The sequence below is a fragment of the Atractosteus spatula genome, chromosome 14 (genome assembly GCF_055471065.1).
Source record: "Atractosteus spatula isolate fAtrSpa1 chromosome 14, fAtrSpa1.hap1, whole genome shotgun sequence".
Classification (NCBI taxonomy): Eukaryota; Metazoa; Chordata; class Actinopteri; order Semionotiformes; family Lepisosteidae; genus Atractosteus; species Atractosteus spatula.
In genome coordinates this window covers 5837412-5846399 of record NC_142719.1, presented here as the reverse complement: position 1 = coordinate 5846399, position 8988 = coordinate 5837412, and positions in this window count along the sequence as shown.

Genomic DNA, 8988 nt, shown 5'->3' with positions numbered 1-8988 from the left:
ACACATTGTAAATCCACTCAACTCATTAGAGATCCCATTGTTTGCTCCATTTTTCCCAGTCAAGCCTGGAAACCTGAGTCATTTAAAGCAATGTGACCACTCTGAGCAACATAATGTACCTGTGTGTCTGTGGCGGGGAGAGGGAGTGGGGGTCTTTTGTCAAAGATCCTAAACTGTCTTGTATTTGAATGAACAGAGGGGCAACAATGGAGCAGTCCTCTCATCGTTGTAACAGATTATAACTTTGTTCTCTGTGCATTTGGTATATTAAACGCAGCTAAGTGACTGTTTCTTGTATGAAGCTGTTGGGTTAGAGTACTGATAATGTAATATGGGCAGAGTGAGATGTGTGTATGTGTGGTTGCATGGTAAAGATTATTGTCTGTTTTCAATGTGTGTTTTTGTTGAGCATTATTTGTGTTTGTAGTTTTTATGGCAATGCCAGAGTAAGATTTTCATCCTTTTTGGATGGACAATAAAGTTATTTAATAATGATGATGAAAGTGATGAATTAGTTATTTTAATGTTAAATTCTTATGCTGTGTTCTTTGCACCTGAGCTCTTAATGGCTTAATTGAACTGTTATTGATTTAACTGGACTAATTACAGCTTCTTCCAAGTATTTAGCAATAAAGTTTGGTGTTGCTATAGAACGTGGAGTTCTTCAGAACCATAACCATAAGATAACGAGCAGCTGGTTTGATTATTTTTTCATCTTTGCTTCTCATGAATCATTGGTATTTGTGATCTTTTTTTCTGTTGACAACTTTTGTAAAAACACAGTCTCTTACCTCTTGCCTTCCCCTGTCCCCCAACATGAGCGACTGTCAGAACATAACATGGAAATAACTACACGTGGGAAGTGCCCAGCGAGATTACTCAAACTGCCCTTGGGGTATTCTGACCATATTCTGCATTTTCCATCCAAATGTGCATGTGCTTTGTGATTTACATACCACAAATGGAAACTGTACTGTTGCAGTTAAGATAAGAAATACTTCATAATAATTTATGTCTTTATTCTGCTTTCTTCCATCATAGTCTTGGGTTTTTTCTTCAGCTTTGACTTCCACAGCTAATTTTTCCACATTCTTACTTGTGTGTTAGACTTGTGGCTCCTGAGATTTAGAGGGTTACACTCCTCTTCTTTATTGACTTTTATCACTCTTCGATAAGAGAAAAGCTTTTACAGAAGACTATTGCAGGGAAAACCTGTAAATAATAATATATCATATTGTCCATTTTTAATTCACCCTTCTGGGATGGGGCAGCTCAGCTCTAGAAACCATCTCCTGACATATGGTTTTTACTCAAGCTCCAGCGAGAATCAAATTATCATGTTCTTTATCAGTATTTGTGGGTTGTAGCCATGTTTAAAGATACATCTCTTGCTATCTTGCTGGGATAACAAATAAAGTACATGGTTACACATGCACTTTAGATATCTGTGGTTCAGCTGGCAGAAGAACCACATTTCTACTGTATATGGCACCCACACACTTAGTTTTAACCTATTTAATGCCCAAAGGTTATCAGTGGCCCTGAGTCATTGGGAATGACTGAGCCTGGTAGTTCTGGAGCCTAGCTGCAGAAGGACCAGAGGAATTATTCTAATGGTGGTTCCTGATCTGCTGGTCTTTAATCCCAGTCTTGTGAGGGACACTACTGTAATTTGGTGTACACATAGATGTTTGTATGATTTTACTCACATATATCTGTATGTGTTTATGCAGCATATATCAGCGTATGTATTTATTATGAATGCATTTCATTTAGAATTCTCTAATTGACCTTTGTTTTTCAAATGTGATGGTATTCTTTGCACACAAAATACACAAATATATACCTGTGGTAGGCAGACATGCCTTGGGCAGCACAGAGGCACTTAACACTATGACACTGCAGTCTCAGACCTCCAGGTTTCTGGGACTGATTGCAGCTTGAAGCAACCATATGTGTGTTGTCCTTCCCACTTTTGTGTGGGTTTTTCTCAGGTGTTCCAATTTCCTCCCACATCCGAAGACTGGCAGGTTATGTCTCATTTGCCACTCTAAATTGTCCCTTTCCAGGAGGACTGTATTTTTTCCTGTTTCATGGAGTCTGTACCTCAACAGCCAGCACCTTCTTCTTTTTGGTACTTTTTAAAAACTTTTTGAAAATACAAAGTTGGTTTCTATAATACTGAGTCACTAGTGTCATCACTCCTTGCTACTGTATATCTATATTTTTAAATTCTTGCTTTTTTAAATGACAAATGTTGCCGGGTTTGAGCCTTTGTGAAATTAAATCTTTGACCCCATCAATACTTCATGTTTTTTTGTACATAATAATTTATTTTTTGTTACATATTGGACACCCACTCAAGCAGTGGGTCTGCAATGTGTGATTGGTAGCTGTATTGAATTTGGGATTTGGTTTGGACCCCTGAATAAACAGGATCATTTAATTGATAAACACTATTGCAAGCATTGACTTAATACTGTCCTTTGTTGTATTTAGGGGGACAAATTTGTTGTGAGAGAGATATAAGAAATTATAGGCTCCTCTGCCCCATGTGTATACTGAATGTACAGAAAACAATAAAAATATCCATTGCTGAGATGTAAAACAACAGACCTCTTTTCATACAGGTTTTTGAAAACCTTGCAGTTATTGGAAATGGTATTTTATGGTAAATGGAGGCGGTTATCTATTCAGGACATCTACTGTATATATGTCAGACAGAATTTGCATTGTTTACTGGTTAGAAAAACGTTAAAGCTGCGCCACTCTCAGAAATGTACAGAAATATAGTAAGGTTGGAAGAAGGAAGTCAAACAACAGATGGGAAAATTATTCATGCATGCAGTGTTCAGGGATCTTTAAAACTTCAGTTAGAATCACGTGGCAAACAGAAAATGCTGCATCTGGAAAAGCCTGTTGAAGCTGTCACTATCATGTCTGAAATGAACTGACTTTAATTGACTAAACTCTCTGTCATGTAAAACATTCCTCTTCTTTTAAACCTTTTAACTCTTGCTTTTGTGTTGCATTTTTAACACTTCTCAGTCTTTAAAGGCATTGTACATGGAAAAACAAAATATTATTTGTAGAAGACCTTGTTACTTACAGCATATACTGTACAGTGCAAAACTATTCCGACACTTGAAGTGATTTTTAAGGAAAGACTGAATTATGAAGAATAAGGTGCTTTCAAAGCAAGTCAGGCATAAAGTAATTGAAAATAACAAATCAGATGGGTACAAAAAATACCAAAGTTTCTGAAGATCCCTGTGAACACAGTCTACTTGCCCATCCTTTTTCTAAATGCTTCTTCCAATTCAGGGTCGCAGGGGGGCTGGAGCCTATCCCAGCAAGCAACGGGCGCAATACAGTACAAGATAATTCCTGGATGGGATGCCAGTCCATTGCAGGGCACACACAGACACTCACATATTCACATCAGGGCAAATTTCCCCTGAAACCAAGTAAGCTACCAGTAGGTTTTTGACTGTGGAAGGAAACTGGAGCACCTGGAGGAAACCCATGTGAACATGGGGAAAACATACGGTACAAACTCCATGCAGACAGCACCCTGGTCCAAAACTGAACCCAGGGTCCCAGCGATGAGGCAGCTATGCTGACCACTGCACTACCATGCTGCCTCACAGTCCACTCAATCATGAAATCGCATCATATTATTTATAGGCACTGCCTGTATCAGTGCCTTCAAACTGAGCAGCAGGGCAAGCAGGAAACTGGTTGGGAACAGCACCATGACGCCAACAGTGAAATAATTACAGAGTGCAAGAGCTGAAATGGGAGAAAATGTCCATGAATCAACCATTTCACATGCATGCCATGCATCATAGAGAGTGATAAACCCATCTAAAGTCCTGAATGGAGTTGGAAACAAAGTGATTCTTGAGTGATACAGTAAACATATGGCAAATGGTTTTGTGGTCAGATGGGACATAATTGGAACTTTGTGGTCTAAAAGCAAAGTGTGACTTCAAGAATGAGAGGATAATGGATGAACCAAAATAAAAACATATCTTGAAGGAACTTGAATCAGTCTGCTAAAGACCTAAAACTGAGATGAAAGTTCACCTTTCAGCAGGCCAACGGCCCAAAACACTAGAGTGTTTTAAAAATAAGAAAGTGAATGTCCTTGGGTGACCCAGTCGAGCTGCTGACCTGAAACCTATTGAGAAAACGTCGTAAGACTTGTAAAATGCTGTACTAATTGATCCCCAAGCAACTTGAAAGATCTGCCAAGAGGAAAGAAAAAACAACTTGTCAGTGCCCAAACCTGGTAGAGACTTACCCAAAAAGACTTGCACCTGCAATTGCTGGGTCTTGATACTTACAAAATATTTAGTTTTTTTCTCTTTGGAATTTATTGTAACATATATTTTGTTTATGAGCATTCAGTTTGAGCATATAAGGGCTCAGGGCTAATGGTATTTCACAATGATGATTCTATCATCTTTCCTATGACTCATGCAAAGTGTCTCGGCTGTGTAGCATACACTGTTACCTTGTCACATCCTCGTCAGCTGTGTTATTGAAGAGAATAAAAGCTTCTTTTGTGTCTTTGAGGTAAGAATCCTGCACCTTCGCTTCCCCTTAGATTGTATCAATCTGTTTAAACAGTACTTGACCTTCATACTGTATGCAGACGTTTAACTCCATCATTCTTCCATTTACATCTTCTTCCTTTTCGTAATGTTCACGGTGCTGCATTTCAGAGCTCAGAAAAATGTGCTGTGCCATAGTCTTTAGAAGGTCTCTATTGGAGGAGTAAAGAGTCACAGAACTCCTTCTGTCATTAAGCAACCAACTGCTCTCTTCACTTGGAAAAGTTGTAAATTCATTTAAAATAATGATCTATTCTCTGATGAACATACTATTTTTTATTTATCTAGTACGAGACAACACCCTCTTGGGCAAAGGTCATATGACCAAAAACCTTTCTATAACCATCTGAAGGGACCTGAAAAGGTCAAATTGAAGTGTCAGTTTTTGAGAGTCATAAAAAGAGTAATTTTTGTTGCATGCCAGCTTTTTTCTCAGTTTTTGTGTGTCTTGTCTCACGAATAAATTGTGCAGAAATTGAAATTGTGGTGAAGAGTAATGAATTGAGCATAGACCAAAGAAGAATAGAAACATAATTTATCCATATGGTTAAACTGCAAAAATACCTTGCAAATTCACTTTGTTCAAAGTTCAGAAGGTAAGAGAACACCTAGATACAAAAGCGGGGTTAAAGAGAAGCCTTTCCAGGGTGACATGTCTCTCCCACAGAATCAACACAAACAAGTCTAAACTTAGCCTGCAGACCTATTTGAATACACACCCTCTGAGCACCATTCAACACCCCTTGCTGTAACACGTCTAGAGCTCTCTAGTTTTTCTAGAATAAAAACGCCAGTCGCGTTATGCTATCCAAATTATGCACCTTTGAAAAACTCTAAAGACTGCAAATAGAGCACTTTCAATCACAGGAGAGCTGACTTCTGTTCCACCTGTTCCACAATAAAGTGATTACAGTAAAAAAGGAACTCTCACAACACAGAGCAAGGAGCTTGATTTATAGAGATGAAAGAAAATAAAGAGTGTGCTTTATTTTTGATTTTCCACCCACTCATAGGTGAAAGAAAGAAAAGAAGAAAAGATTATTTATGTGTCCTTCTTGTAATTTCCTGTAGATATCAGTACTGTTTTGAAATCTTAGAGTTCCCCAAATTGAATCTGATCACTGGTGGCAGATACTGTATTTTTGTATGTCTTCTGAATGGCATATTCATAAGCATTCATAAAGCAACCAGCGCCCCAACTGAATATGTAAACTTCCTGAAAACATTGCTTCTGTTTTAAATTGATCACAGGAACATGCTCAACTGGCAGTTCCACGAGAAATTAATTTGTGCAAGCGTGTTCACTAGTCAGATGTGGCATTATCACCTTTTGCCCTGATCTAATCATCTCTCACGAGCTAAACAAGGTCAGTGTTGGGATGAAATATCTTCAGGAAAAACCAAGTTAATGCTGTAAGTTTTGGTGGAATAGTAAGTGGCACACTTGTCTCTACAACAGAATATTCTACAGCAAGTACAGTACATCAAGATCTTTAATACACTAATAATATTTTACTAATGCTGATGAATAACCGTCAGGAGCTAAAAGAAAAATCCTATATAATTCTTGCTTTGCAATGTGATAATGAATATTTTTATATTCTGGACCACCATATTAAACGTATAAGATAAGATACAATCACTTTATTAGCCATATACAATTTCTTGCATTAGGAATCTTTTTACATACCCCAGCTTGCTCTCCATGAGGCACACAGACAGGGAGAGAAGCTTGGGGTCAGAGCACAGGGTCAGCCATTGTACAGCGCCCCTGGAGCAGTTGGGGTTAAGGGCCTTGCTCAGGGGCCCAGTGGAGTAGGATTCCTCTGCCAGCCGCAGGATTTGAACGGGCAACCTTTCAGCCACAGGCGCAGATCCTTAGCCACAGTGCCACTGCTCCGCCCTGCCTTGATCAAAACTTGGACCACAAAATGAAACAAAATAATCACGCACACTATTTAACTCAGTAAAGGTTTCAGATACTGGAACCCCATATCTTAATGATAACAGCTACTGCAGAAAATGTCTTGGTTGTACCTGAATCATTTGACATTAAATAATATATACCTGTAAATATTTCTGACAGCTGCTGTTCCAAATCTATGGTTTACTGACTTCTCTGTTACGGTTTGTCTGCTGAAACTGCAGCTTTGGCTTTGATCAGATCATAAATTTACTAAATCTAAATTCGCCAACACCAAATTCTTGGAATTTAATGTCAGTGTGTGTCTTAAGCAAACAATCTCTCGGCCTTATATCTCGTTATTGTATATTTCTTTATGAATTCAAACAGTTTTGGGAGGTATCTCCTTTGGAACATCCAGTGAAGGTACTGTATCTATCAAAGCATTACTTGTCTTTTTTTGTCTTCATAAATACTTATAAATAATAGATAATAAAAAAGGACCTGATATGAAAAATGTCTAATGTGGCAGAAAGCACTGTTTCCATCTTTGGTCCTATACCAAGTCTCTGCCTTTCTTTAAAGGATTTAAATCCATTAAGTTTTGTATATTAAACATATTCTTTTTAGTATATTTTATACTGTATACTGTAGTTTTGTATTCAGGTTTATGGTAAGTACAAAAAGAGATAGTACACTGAAAAACTTTACCCCATAAAACACACAGAGCAAGGCAACTAACTGTAAGGTGTAACCGCACAGTAAATCACAATCCAACTGGTTGTATAGGTCACCTGATCTTAAAGATCCTAACACCTGTAAGTTATTGATGTATCTAAAAAAAACTATTCTGCTCAAGTAAGAGAATTCTGGTATTCGAGAGTTGAAGGCTACTTAGATTTTAGTCATAAATTACTAAATTTAACCATCTGTATCATGGATCGCAATGGAATCGTTTAATATCTTGCCATAAATTCCTGATTGTCTTCTTCATTAAAAATTGTTCATTATTATTTTTGTCAGCTCATTTTGAAAAAAGCAATTGCTAATTATCTTATCTTACTTCTTCAACCCTTGTACTGCAGAAGGAGAATTATGACCTGACAAGGCAACTCTCCAAAACTGTCCTGCAGTGAGATTCTTTAATATTTGCACTAAAACGCTCCACATCATGTATTTAGGGTAGGTAACATCAAACTGGGAGTTGTCACAGAGTAGATGCAGTTGTGCATTGCTTTCTCATAGATGCATGAGATTTAATTTTCATGATGATGTGGTTTATTGTGCCTTACATTTCACATGGATCACTTTTTTTCTTATTGTGCTATTTTTTCCATCATAACACAAGGAAAAAAGCACTTTCCTGATAAAGATAACAGCAGAAGTAAAACAAACAGAAGTTTATGAATGGAGCAGATTTCCTGATTTGCATACTGTACATATGTTCAACATTCCCATTAGGAGGAAATTGTTGATGATAAAAGTTCCTCTTAACTTAGAAACAGCTGATTAAAATGGTGAATTGTGGGCAGCTGTTTTTTTCCAGCTATAATATGCAAATTCAAGTCTCTTTCCTGGAGGTTATTCAAAATTTTATTGTGTGAAGACGTTGTTAGTGCGTTATTGTTTAATGCTTAATGCATTTCACTAAATAAGGATAATACTTTACCAAGCTCAGGTAATTAAGATACTGTTCAACAGAAATACAAGTGAAACTGTGCATTAAATGACTATTAGAAAACTACAGTATACTGTATGTAATAAACCAAGCCTGGCATCAAGAGCAATCACTGATGAGCAAAAATGTAAATTAAACATTGTGAGATGCTTTCTTTGTCACTGTTTTTTGTGAGAAGAGGAGACTAATGAAATAATACCTTACTCTAAGAAATAACAGCTACTTGACTTAAAATAGAACTATATGGAATAATTAAACTCTGTATTAGATTATATTTGCATGTACAACAGTGAAACATATTGTTCATTGTTTGATGATAAAACATATTTCAGGGAAATGTCCCAGAACCTGCAGTATATGACAACACCAATCCTAGGAAAAAGTCAATCCTTTGAAAGATAGTACCACTGAAGGGGAAATCTTAGTTTGGTCATGTTTTGTTTTGAAATACTGAAATGATGAATAAGAAATGATTCACAAAAAAGCAATGTCTCAGACCAGCAGACTATGTTTTGTCTCAGAATAAAACACAAAAGAAAATAGAAAAAAATATATAAGTACTTTTAGAACTCACTTGCTATCAGTAAGCTAAGGATGTAATACCAATATAGAAAAATACCTTTATTTACCTAATATCCACTCCATGGCAAGATTTTTCTCAAAACTGCAGACATATGGTTGAGAACGTATCTACAGTACACCAGAGAAGAAATACTTGACTTAATGAGAGAAAGTTATAACATGAGCCGTACATGTTTTGGCTTGTATGGTTTCATTGGCACAAAAGA